Source organism: Urocitellus parryii, chromosome 7, assembly GCF_045843805.1.
Source record: "Urocitellus parryii isolate mUroPar1 chromosome 7, mUroPar1.hap1, whole genome shotgun sequence".
Classification (NCBI taxonomy): Eukaryota; Metazoa; Chordata; class Mammalia; order Rodentia; family Sciuridae; genus Urocitellus; species Urocitellus parryii.
In genome coordinates, this window is record NC_135537.1 from 117802951 (window position 1) to 117814467 (window position 11517).

Consider the following 11517-nt stretch of genomic DNA (forward strand, 5'->3'; position numbering starts at 1 on the left):
CACTGTCTTCCTCTCTCCCATCCCCCTTCCCTTCCCCTTATTCCTTTTGTCTAATCCACTGATCTTCTAGTTTTCCCACCCCCAGCCTGGCCTACTGTGGATTAGCTTCTGCAAATCAGAGAAAACATTTGACCTTGGGCTTTGTGAGACTGGCTGATTTCATTCGCATGATAGTCTCCAGGTTTATTGGCAAATGCCATAAAGTCATTCTTCTTTATGGCTGAGTAATATTCCATTGTGTGTGTATGTGTATATATATATATATATATATCTCGTTTTCTTTAACCATTCATCTGTTGAAGGGCACCTAGGTTGGCTCCATGGCTTAGCTATTGTGAATCGAGCTGCTATAAACATTGATGTGGCTGTGTCCCTATAGTATACTGATTTTAAATCCTTTGGTATAAATCGAGGGTGGTTCATTCCTGGTTTTTTGAGGAAACTGGATCCTGCTTTCCAGAGGGGCTGCACTAATTCCAGTCCCACCAGCCATGCATGAGTGTGCCCTTTCCCCACACCCTCCACTGTTATTTGCATTCTTGATGGTTTCTGTTCTGACTGGAGCAAGACGAAATCTCAGTGAGTTTAAACTTGCTTGAATAGTGTTCTCTCCGGGTTCGTCCTCGCCGTAGCATCCTCGCGGTCCCTGCCTGGATGAGCCTGCGTGTGTGTACGTGTTCACCCGTCGACGGACCTTGGGACGGTCCACCTCTTGGCGACGTGGTCAGTGGTGCTGGGAATGTGGGGACACAGGGGGCCTGGCCTTGAACTTGTCATCTTCCTACCTCAGCCCCGAGTGGCTGGGATTACAGGGGCCCCACCGTGCCCAGCAAGCCTTACTCTATAAGACCCCTCTCTCAGGGCCTCACTGGGGTCCATGAGAGACCCATGACCTGACCACTCCCTGCTCTTAAAGGCTCCGTCACCTGCCACGTCTTCGCACTGAGGACCCAGTTTCCAACAACAGGACCTTTGGGGACACACTTATATCACATCCAGACCATGATGAGCCTTATCCTCCAGTATCTCGGGACGTGGCTGTAGTCTGGGCTTCAGGAGGTAGTCGGTGAGGCCAGAGTGGTGGGAGCTGTTGGAGATACGCGTGTTGCTTAAGCCTCCTGTCGATGCCATCCTGTGCGGACAGCTCCAGAGCAGCCTTCCCTACGGCAGCCCCTGCCCCATCCCACCCTAAAGACGCCCAGTTGTACCACCTCATCTGCTTCGCGCTCGCCGGTCAACACCTGACCCACAGCTGCCCTTTTACTCAGACGTGGCTCCTCATGATGCACTGACCGGCTCATGGGGGCTGCTGTGGATCCAGCCTGGTGCACACTCCCCTTTAACCAGGAGTGAGCCAGAGGCTGGGTGGGATGCGTAGAGCTTTCCCCCATTGGTTCTGAACAACGTGAGCTACCAAAGCCACTGCTGCCATCTGGCCAGGGGCTCCCTGGAGATGTCTGCCTGTGGAAAGGCTGGACGAGAGTGGGGTGCGTGTCTCTGTAGGGACAACAGGAGACGTGGCGGTCACCGCACAGCCACCAGGGAGCTCTGCACAAGTAGAGGCAGCTGCTTTAAACAGTTGGGGTTTCCTAGTTCATGAAATCAAAATACTGCTCAATGTCTTCCCCACCTGACAGGATGCCGTGAGGGTCAAACATCTGTAGAGTGAGCTATAAACAGCGAAGCACTGTGGCAATCAAGCCATCCTTGCCTTACCACACCCTCGCACGACTGATCTGGCCGTTTGCCCAACTCTCCCGATATTAAAGCTGAGCGTCCTATTTCCTAGGAACCCCTCCCACCTGATCCTAAGCAAACCAGGACAGCTGGGCTCCTTTTTCTGTCTGCCCCCTCTTGGATAAGGGACTAGCCAAGTCGTATGAGCCTCAGGCAGGGCACTGTCCCTGGATTTGTCTATCTATCTCCAGGGCTTTTTCAGGGGCTCTGCAAAGCTTTCGTGCACATGAACCTCCAAGCCCACCTGGCAGGTGAACGGGTGTCAACCTAACCCAGGAGCACACTCAGGTGAAAACCAGGCCATCTCTGCTTTTCCCACACCCAAGCTGTAAAACTGGGGGCGGGGGTCCGTGAGGGTGATACAGTGAGCTGTAAACAGCAAGGCGCTGTGACGATCACCCCATCTCTGAGGTCCCGTTCACGTCCTTTTAGTCACAGGGTGTGCTGAACATTCCCGAGAATGTTGCTGGGGCACACACGTCAGGGCCTTTCCCCTGTTCAAGGTGGGGATGGTGATGGAGTGGGACGGTCCCAGGCTCCAGGCATCCTGGGCCCCTGTGCAGCTGAGCTCTGTGAAGCAGACCTCCATCTCACCGACAGCACAAAGTCTGCATCCCAAATACCTCAAACAGGGTCATTCAGCTATCTGTTGCTATGTGACAAGCCACCTCCAAACACAGGGGCATCAAACAGTGACTTTATTCTGCTTGTGGAGTCTGTGGGTCAGGAATCCAGTAACGGCACAGCAGGGCAGGCCTTTCTCTGCCCCTCAGTATCTGAGGCTCAGTGGCGACAGCCAACTACACGTGGCCTCTCCATGGGGCTTGGGCTTCCTCACAGCATGGCAGCCTCAGGATAGCCATGCTTCTTCTATGGTAGCATAGAGCGCTCCGGTGTGGAGGACAGAACCTAGAGGACCTTTTGTAAGGTCCCTCAGTCCCATTGACAGACTTCTTTGACTACTCTGTGACCCACCAGCTGCAGGTTTTCCCAGAAGGGTTGAACCCTAGCCAGAGCTTTAAATGTTCCCAGGCACCAACAGAATGGTTGAGGTGGTGGCCCAGAACACAGAAAGAAACTCCCCCAGCCCCGAGTCCAGATTCCTTAAACCCTCAGTTGGCACACCCCTATAAGTCCAGCTACTTGGGAGGCAGGAGGTGGGAGGATCACAAGTTTGGGACCAGCCTGGGCAATTTAGCAAGATACTGTCTCAAAAAACAAAACACACTCACGTACACCCGCATCCCTTGCCCTGATCTGACTGATATACCTAAGTAGAAGGACACCTCTCTCTCTCTGACCTTCGTGAGGACACGCCACAGCCCACTGTGTAAGTAACTTCCCCTAATAAGCACTTTGGATGGTTACTTTGGAGGTGATTCAAGGCATGGGTTCAAAGCCAGAGTAACACAATGCCACTTCCTCTTATTCTACAAATTCAATGGGAGGGGACACGGGCACTTTTTGGCTTCTTGTGTGCTTTTGGTACTGGGGATTGAACCCAGGAGTGCTTGACCTCTGAGCTACCTCCCCCAGGCTTTTTATTTTTTGAGACAGGGTCTCACTAAGTTACTGAGGTTGGCCTCAAACTTGCCATCCTCCTGCCTCAGCCTCCTCAGTCACTGGAATTGTAGGTGTGCCACCACGACCAGCCCCACAGGCCCCATGTTGGTGGAGGGAGTGGGGAGTGTGGCAGGCACACTTTTACATCACCACAGCAGTGCCAGGGAAGAAAAGGGTCCCGTGTCTGGAAAGAGAGGGGCAGTGGAGGCCGCGGGAGGAGGATTGATAGCAGGAGGAAGAGAGGCCGAGTGAGGGCTGCAGCACTGTCAAAGGGCCTGAGATGCTGGAGACGCTCCCTGTGCACGTCACCATCCTCCTCCATCCTGAGGCCTGGCACCGTACCCACCCTGCCGTCTGTGGGCCGTATCAGTCAGACTCCACTCCACACAACCAGACGCCTGGCCCAGGAAGCTGATGAAGTCAGGAGATTCTGTTCATGGCTGCCGAGCCCCAAGTCCAAGACCAGATGGCCCCGTGGGTTTGGGTGTCAGTGAGTGCAGAACCACCTGGTGGGAAGGTTTTATCAAAGTGACAATCGCACCTCAGCCAGAAGGAACGAGAGAGACCACCGTCCCTTTCAGGGGAGCACCCCCAACTACCTAAGGACCTCCCAGGAGACGCCACTTCCCAGGGTTCCACCGTCTCTCCATAGCTCCACTCTGGGGACCCAGCCTTTAACACGTGGGTCTTTAGGGGACACTATCTAGAGCATAGGCTGTAGTGTCCACCTCAGATTCACCTGCTGCCTTAGAATGTGACTGTGTTTGAAGATAGGAGTTTTTAAGAAGAAATTAAATTGAAATGAGGTCATGGGGGTGGGCTGTCCTCCAGGGTAACTGGTGTTCCGTGAAAAGAGAAAATCTGGACATAGACCCCACTGGCCATGTGAGGATACAGGGGAAGATGACCACCACCAGCCAAAGAGGCTTAGAAGGAACCAGAAAGCAGCCCTGTTGTGCACAGTGGTGCAAGCCTGTGATCCCAGCAACTCAGTAGGCTGAGGCAGGAGGATCTCCTGGGCAACTCAGGGAAACTCTGCCTCTAAGTAAAACATAAAAAGGACTGGGGACAGCTGGGGTTGTGGCTCAGCAGTGGAGTGGTCACCTAACACGTGCGAGGCCCTGGGTTCAATCCCCAGCACCCCATAAAAATAAATAAAATAAAGGACTGGGGACATCGCTCCATTGTAAAGTACCCTGGGTTAAATCACCAGTACAGAGGAGTAGAGGAGGAGGAAGGGAGGAAAGGGGGAGGAGCAGGAGGAGAGGGAGGAGAAACATCAACCAGCCCTGCCAGGACCCAGGACCTCCAGGCTCCAGAACTGTAAGCCCATAGCTTTCTGTGGGACTCTGTCATGTCAGTCACAGCAATCCAACACAGGGAATGGCAACCTGACAATAGTAAGTCTTACAACTCGTGCCTAGGACACTTTTATGCTTATTAGATCTTTGTTTTCAACTATGTTTAATGGTTTTCAGAGTTGATTTTGTACCTCCTCTGCTAATCCTACATATCTTAATTTTTATATTATAAATGGAATTATTTAAATTTTTTTTTTGGTAGTTGTGTGTGGATAGAAGCTTTTATTTTATTATTTTTTTTTAATGTGGTGCTTAGGATCGAACCCAGGGCCTCACACATGCTAGGCAAGTGCTCTGCCACTGAGCCACAACTCCAGCGCTGGAATTGTTTTTAAATTTCCATTTTTGATTGTTCACGACAGTACATAGAATTAACTTTTGTATATTAATCTTGTACTCTTCAACTCTGCTAAACTTGTTTATTGATTCTTTTTTTAATATTTATTTTTTAGTTGTAGATAGAGCACAATATCTTTATTTTATTTATTTATATGTGGTGCTGAGGATCGAACCCAGGGCTTCTTCGCACGTGCTAGGCGAGTGCTCCACCGCTGAGCCACAACCCCAGCCCCTTGTTTATTGATTCTAATAGATTTTCTAGTGGATTCCTTAGGGTTTTCTATACACACGTTATGGTAGCACCATCTCTTAATTAAAGTGTGCATACTGTCATCAGCATTCCTGCTTTAGGACTGTGAAAACAAAAGCAGCAGCTAATAAGAATTCAGGACCTTTCTGTAGCATTGTTGGCAGTGGTTACAGTCCACATGAAAAAGAAATTTTAATTACACTTTCATACATGAATTGAAATGTCACACTATGTACAAATATGTACAATTATTACAATGTCACAAATATGTACAATTACTATGTGTCAATTGAAAAATCTAAAAATTAAACTTTAGAAATAAGTTTGAATATATTATCATCTGAGTTCCTGAATGTTATAAAGGCATGAAGTTATTGTTAATATAGTAGACCTTTTTATATTGATCTTGGAAGAATAGTCATGATACGTTAAGTAAAAAACAAGAGGCTGAAAAGAAATGCATAAGGATCTTATTTTTATCAACTATATCTAAATATATATAAATATATAAACGAATAATATATATTTTACATGTAAGTGTATTTATATACTAAATATATATTTAATAAAAATGAGGTCCATATGCATTTCATGTTATATATATATTTATTTATTTATGTGTGTTTATTTTTTAATTTTTTTTGTGGTGCTGGGCATTGAACACAGAGGCTCACGCATGCCAGGCAGACACCCCACCCCTGAGCCACATTCCCAGCCCCCTGTGTTTAGAGTAAGGAAATAAGGAAGGATAGATATCAAATGTTAATGTTAGATCACAGCATCGAAAGGCTGGGCAGGAAATCATCCACTCTTTTCTATACATCACTGTATTGTTTATTAGTCACAATATATTTGTGACTTTTGCAAAAAACAAACAAAAGAAACCCAACACTCTGAACAGGGAATCTGCAACCAAAAGGGGAAAATATTGAAGTTGCCTTTTAACTTAAGGAAATAAGAAACATAGTATCAGATGGAAGGAATTGGAAAAGCACTGTTAACATTCTTAAAATGTGAAGAAGTTGTAACCTTTTAGTAAATAAGCATGCTAAGGCCTTCTTTTTAAAAACAGCCTCACTCGGGCTGGGGTTGTGGCTCAGCGGTTGAGCGCTTGCCTCGCATGTGTGAGGTCCTGGGTTCGATCCTCAGCACCACATAAAAATAAATAAAGGTATGTGTCCATCTACAACTTAAATAAATATTAAAAAAACAAAACAGCCTCACTCCAGGCACAGTGGCACATGCTTGAAGCTGAGCTGGGAAGACTGCTTGAGCTCAGGAGTTCAAGCCCAGTTTAGGCATGACAGGGAGACCTCCTCTCAAGAGAGAAAAAAGGATCCTCATGATGCTCTATTTCATAGTAAGAAAAATGCAAAACTTACATATAACAAGATACACTCCCCGCGCCCCCCCCCCACCCCATGCTGGGAATCAAACCCAGGGCCATGTCATGCTAGGTAAGTGCTTTAATACCAAGCTACCCATCCAGCCCACTAGATAGCGTCTTTAAAAGACACTGAAAAAAAGAAAAGAAAGAAACTTGCTTAGGTCTATAAAGAACATAGTGGGAAACAGGTGAAATCTGCAAAAAATTATCTTTTTCACCACAAAAAAAATTTTAAAAATAAACCTTGAAAATAAAACATATACACACACACACAAGCATATATATACATATATAATATACATTACCTATACGATGCATGTGGACCTCATTTTTATTAAATCTACATGGGCACACTGCTAGTAACTGCAGCTGCACATTCCACCTGTTTCCCACTATGTTCATTCTCCAGTCCAGGCTGCCACATTGCATTGAGCAAGACACCAGTTTTGACCTGTCAGATTAGCAAAGAGAAAATATTTGCTAACAGACGGTGCTGGTGAAGCTGTGGGAAAACAGGCTCTGTGAAACACTGCCGGGGAGTGGATAGCGGTGTTTTGTGATATCTGACACCGGCAACTTCTGACCCACAAGTTCTCTTGAGGAAATGATCCCACAGTCACATTAGCATGTGGGCACCAGGAGGTTGTGCAAGCATATTTACTGCAGCATTCTTTTAAATAGGAAAAGACTGTTGAAAGGCTGGCTAATAAAATTATGGCCTATCTAAACAGCAGAATGCCACACACTATTAAGTCAGATATATGTACTGATGGAGTAGGATCTCCAAGACACAGTCACGTGGAAAAAAGAAGAAAAAGACACAGGGTAGTCTGTATAGAATACATCCTTTATTTAAAATAAAATTTTTTTTGTTCTTATTTTATTTTTTTTTTGAGAGAGAGAGAGAAAATTTTTATTTATTTATTTATTTACTTTTAGTTTTCAGCGGACACAGCATCTTTGTATGTGGTGCTGAGGATCGAACCCGGCTCGCACGCATACCACTTGAGCCACATCCCCAGCTCCATTTTTTTTTTGCTTTTAATGTATGCAAACACTTTATATATGGGGGATGGAGAAGATTACATGATGGAAAGATGAAAAAGGAAAACTTACTTTCACTGTATATTGTTTTATAATGTTAATTTTTTTAAACATTTTTTTAGAAGTAGTTGAACACTATACCTTTATTTTGTTTATTTTTATGTGGTGCTGAGGATCAAACCCAGGGCCTCACACATGCTAGATGAGCGCTCTACTGCTGAGCCACAACCCCAGCCCCTTATAAGTGAATTTTTTTAAAATTTATCTTTAAGTTTTAGGTGGACACAATATCTTTATTTTACATTTATGTGGTGCTGAGGATCAAACCCAGTGCCTCATGCATGCTAGGCGAGCACTCCACCACTGAGCCACAACCCCAGACCCTAATGTGAATTTTAAAAAAAATATATTTTTATTAGTTGTTGATGGATATTTATTTATTTATTTATTTATTTATTTATTTATTTATTTGTGTGTGTGGTGCTGAGAATTAAACCCAGTGCCTTACACATGCCAGGAAAGTGCTCTACCACTGAGCCACAACCCCAGCCCTATAATGTGAATTTTGTACTGCATGAACATGTTAAGCATTCCAAATTAAAATTCTATTTAACATAAAAAGAATTATTATTTTTATGTGTGCGATGATGTGGATTGAACCCAGGGCCTTGCACATGTTAGCAAATGCTGTACCACTGACCTACATCTCCAACCCTAAAATCCTATTTTTAAGATGCTATTTTTTGATGCTTTTAATTGCAAATTCAAAGCTTTCTGTGGAAATACCATACCAAAGATGTTTTTGGAAGATTTCCTTTCCCTGAATGGCTACAATGTGCTATGAAGTATAATAAGCATAATTTGCCAGGCACGGTGAGGCACACCTGCAATCCCAGCACCTTGGGAGGCTGAGGCAGGAGGATACCAAATTCAAGGCTGGTCTCAGCAATTTAGCAAGACCCTGTTTCAAAAAGGGGTAGGTGGGAGGCTGGGGATGTAGCTCAGCGGTAGAACCTCCCTGAGTTCAATCCCCGGTATAACAGAAAGGAAAAAAGAAAAAGAAAAAAGAATAGTCATCATTTATGAATATATACACACTTCTCCTCTAAACAGCCTTGAAAGACGGGTTGTGTGAATGGTTTCTGCTGTCTTCATTTCCACATTTCCTTCTTATACTCACCATTCTGTGGCCAAGGGTTAAACTACATTTCCCAGACTCCTTTGTCAACTGATTCTGTCAATGAGAGGCATTGGTGGGAGTTTGGAAAATGAAAGAAAAGGAAAAGTCATTGCAGTCTCTAGCTTCTGGCAACACCTCAGGTCACAGTTATGGCATCCGCTGCATTCCAGTAGTGCCCTTAAGTAAGTGCAGCTCCCAGCTCCTACTCAGCAGCTCAAGAACAGTTTCTGGAAATATGATTTTTCCTTTTGTTCCTTCAACTGATGGGGTGCAGCAGCTAACTCCAGTTGCTACTGTCTGCATGCTCTTATTGTCCTCTTGCTTTTCCTGCCCTTCCAACACCTTTGTAAACAATACCTGTATTGAATTCCCTCTGTTTGAAATACATATGATGGTTCTTCTCTAACTAGACATTTACTAAAACAGATAAAATTGCCTCCAATTTACAGTTGAGAAAATGGGAATTTAAAAAGAGTCAGTGACTTAGTCAAAGGCAAACTAAACACCACTCCTGCCTCTTAGTGTTCCAGCTGCCCCGATCCTGTTCCTGGAAAACACCAAGCCCACTCACACTCCAGTGCCTCTGCATTTATTCTCTTTGCATAGAACATTCTGTCTCCAAACCTGAAAATGCACACTGTCTCCTCTCCCGTTCTTCTCTTATCACCAGTAATCTCCAAGTCACTGTGGTATATCATCCTGTTTCTCTTCCTCTTTTTTTTTTTAGTATTTATTTTTTAGTTTTAGGTGGACACAATATCTTTATTTTTATGTGATGCTGAGAATCAAACCCTGTGCCTCACACATACTAGACAAGCGCCCTACCACTTGAGCCACATCCCCAGTCCTCTCTTTCTCTTGGTACTTGTCACTCTCCAAAACTATTTATCCACTTAGTTGTTTATTCAACTGGAATATATATCAAGACTAGTAACCAGAAGTCATGCGTCTTACTAGATGCTGTGTTGCCTAGCACACACTACATGGAATAGAGTACCTTAAACATTATTTGTTAGAAGAATGAACAGATGAAAAGTGTAATAAGAGAAGTGGCAGATTATTTTTGAGCACCCTTCCCAATGGCTGCCAGCAGTTCAGGGGACAAATATGGAGTCTCCACTGCATGGGTGCTGTCAGGAATTTCAATATCCACTGCTCAGGTTGAGCCCTCAGTAGGTACTAGAGAAATCTGTGCTGAGTGAATCTATCTGCGTATGTACCTTCCAGACAATGTCTATGCACTTCTGGTGTTCAAGAGACAACACTCTGTGCAGCTTAGCTCAAATCAGCAGATTGGAAGCAAGGTGAGAGTGGAAGAGCTGGAGAGATGGGACGATCATTGTAGGTCCACAGCTTTTAGAGTATTTTCATTTACTCTGTGCACCAGGCATTGACCTGCCTCATTCACGACAGCAGCATTTCCAGAGCATTTCCTAAGAGACATGATAGCAAGGGGTAATCTCTGCACCTGGATGTCTGGGTTCAAATCCTGGCAGCATTCCTTATTGGCAGGTGACCTTGGCAAGTCACTCAGGTCTCCTGTAGTCTCTTCATTTATAAAATGCAGGCCTTAATAACAACAGTATCACTTTTCTACTGTTCCTGTGAAGATCTAAAGAGGTAAATCACTTAAAATATAGGATGGCATGGGGCATTCCATAACTGTAAGTTATTACTGCCCTGTGCTTTAAGTTCCATGCAGGGGTATCATCTCATGAAATAGAGCAAACCTCTGAGGGGAGGTACTAATATCATCCCCACATTACAAACAGGGAAGCTGAGACACAAAGAAGCTACATAAGCAACCCAATCCAGAAGTGTGGAGCCACACTTCAAATCCAGTGTTCTAGAACCCCTAATACACCTTCTTAATCACTACACTGGTCAAGAGAAGAGGCAGCAGGGTGCAGTGGTGCATACCTGCAATCCCAGTGACTCAGGAGGCTGAGCTACAGGAGGATCCCAAGATCGAGGCCAGCCTGGGCAACTAAGAGAGAACTCATCTCAAAATAAAAAGGGCTAGAGATGTAGCTCAGGGGTAAAGGCATAGTCCCTGATTTCAACAGTACCACAGATAAATAAATAATAAAAAATTAAGATATGTCACATACCCACAGTGACATAATATGGCCATAGTTCATGAGTCTCTAGCATGTGCTACACATTGGCTCTTGGAGGCCGGGTTGGATGACCCCATTTGAAAACCAGGAACATCCCATAGATCAGACATGTCCAAGGTCTTGGAAGCATAAAAGCCGAGACCAGGCAGGGAAAGGCATTTTAGGGGCAGCATGACATATCGCTGGGCTCACAACCTTCTGAATTTACTAGCCTGGTAACTTGAAGGGGCTGTTGAAGTCACAGAAGCAGGCAACCTCCCCTCAAGGAGGGGCTTCTAGGTTGAATCACACCCTGTAGGCGAGGAGGAACTGTCAGAGGGTTTTAAACAGCTAAAACTACAGTAGAACGTGAGCCGGAGGGAAAGGCAGAGGAATCCCAGGTGGCTGAAGTCACCACTATATCTGCCAACCCTCTTGCTGACCTGCAGAGTCCCACCAGTCAGGATTGTGCCTCTTCACCCCTCAGAATCTAGAGCTTATTCCTGCATTGGTTTTGTTTAAGTAATTCCAGGAGCCAATCAGCATGTCTAACAACT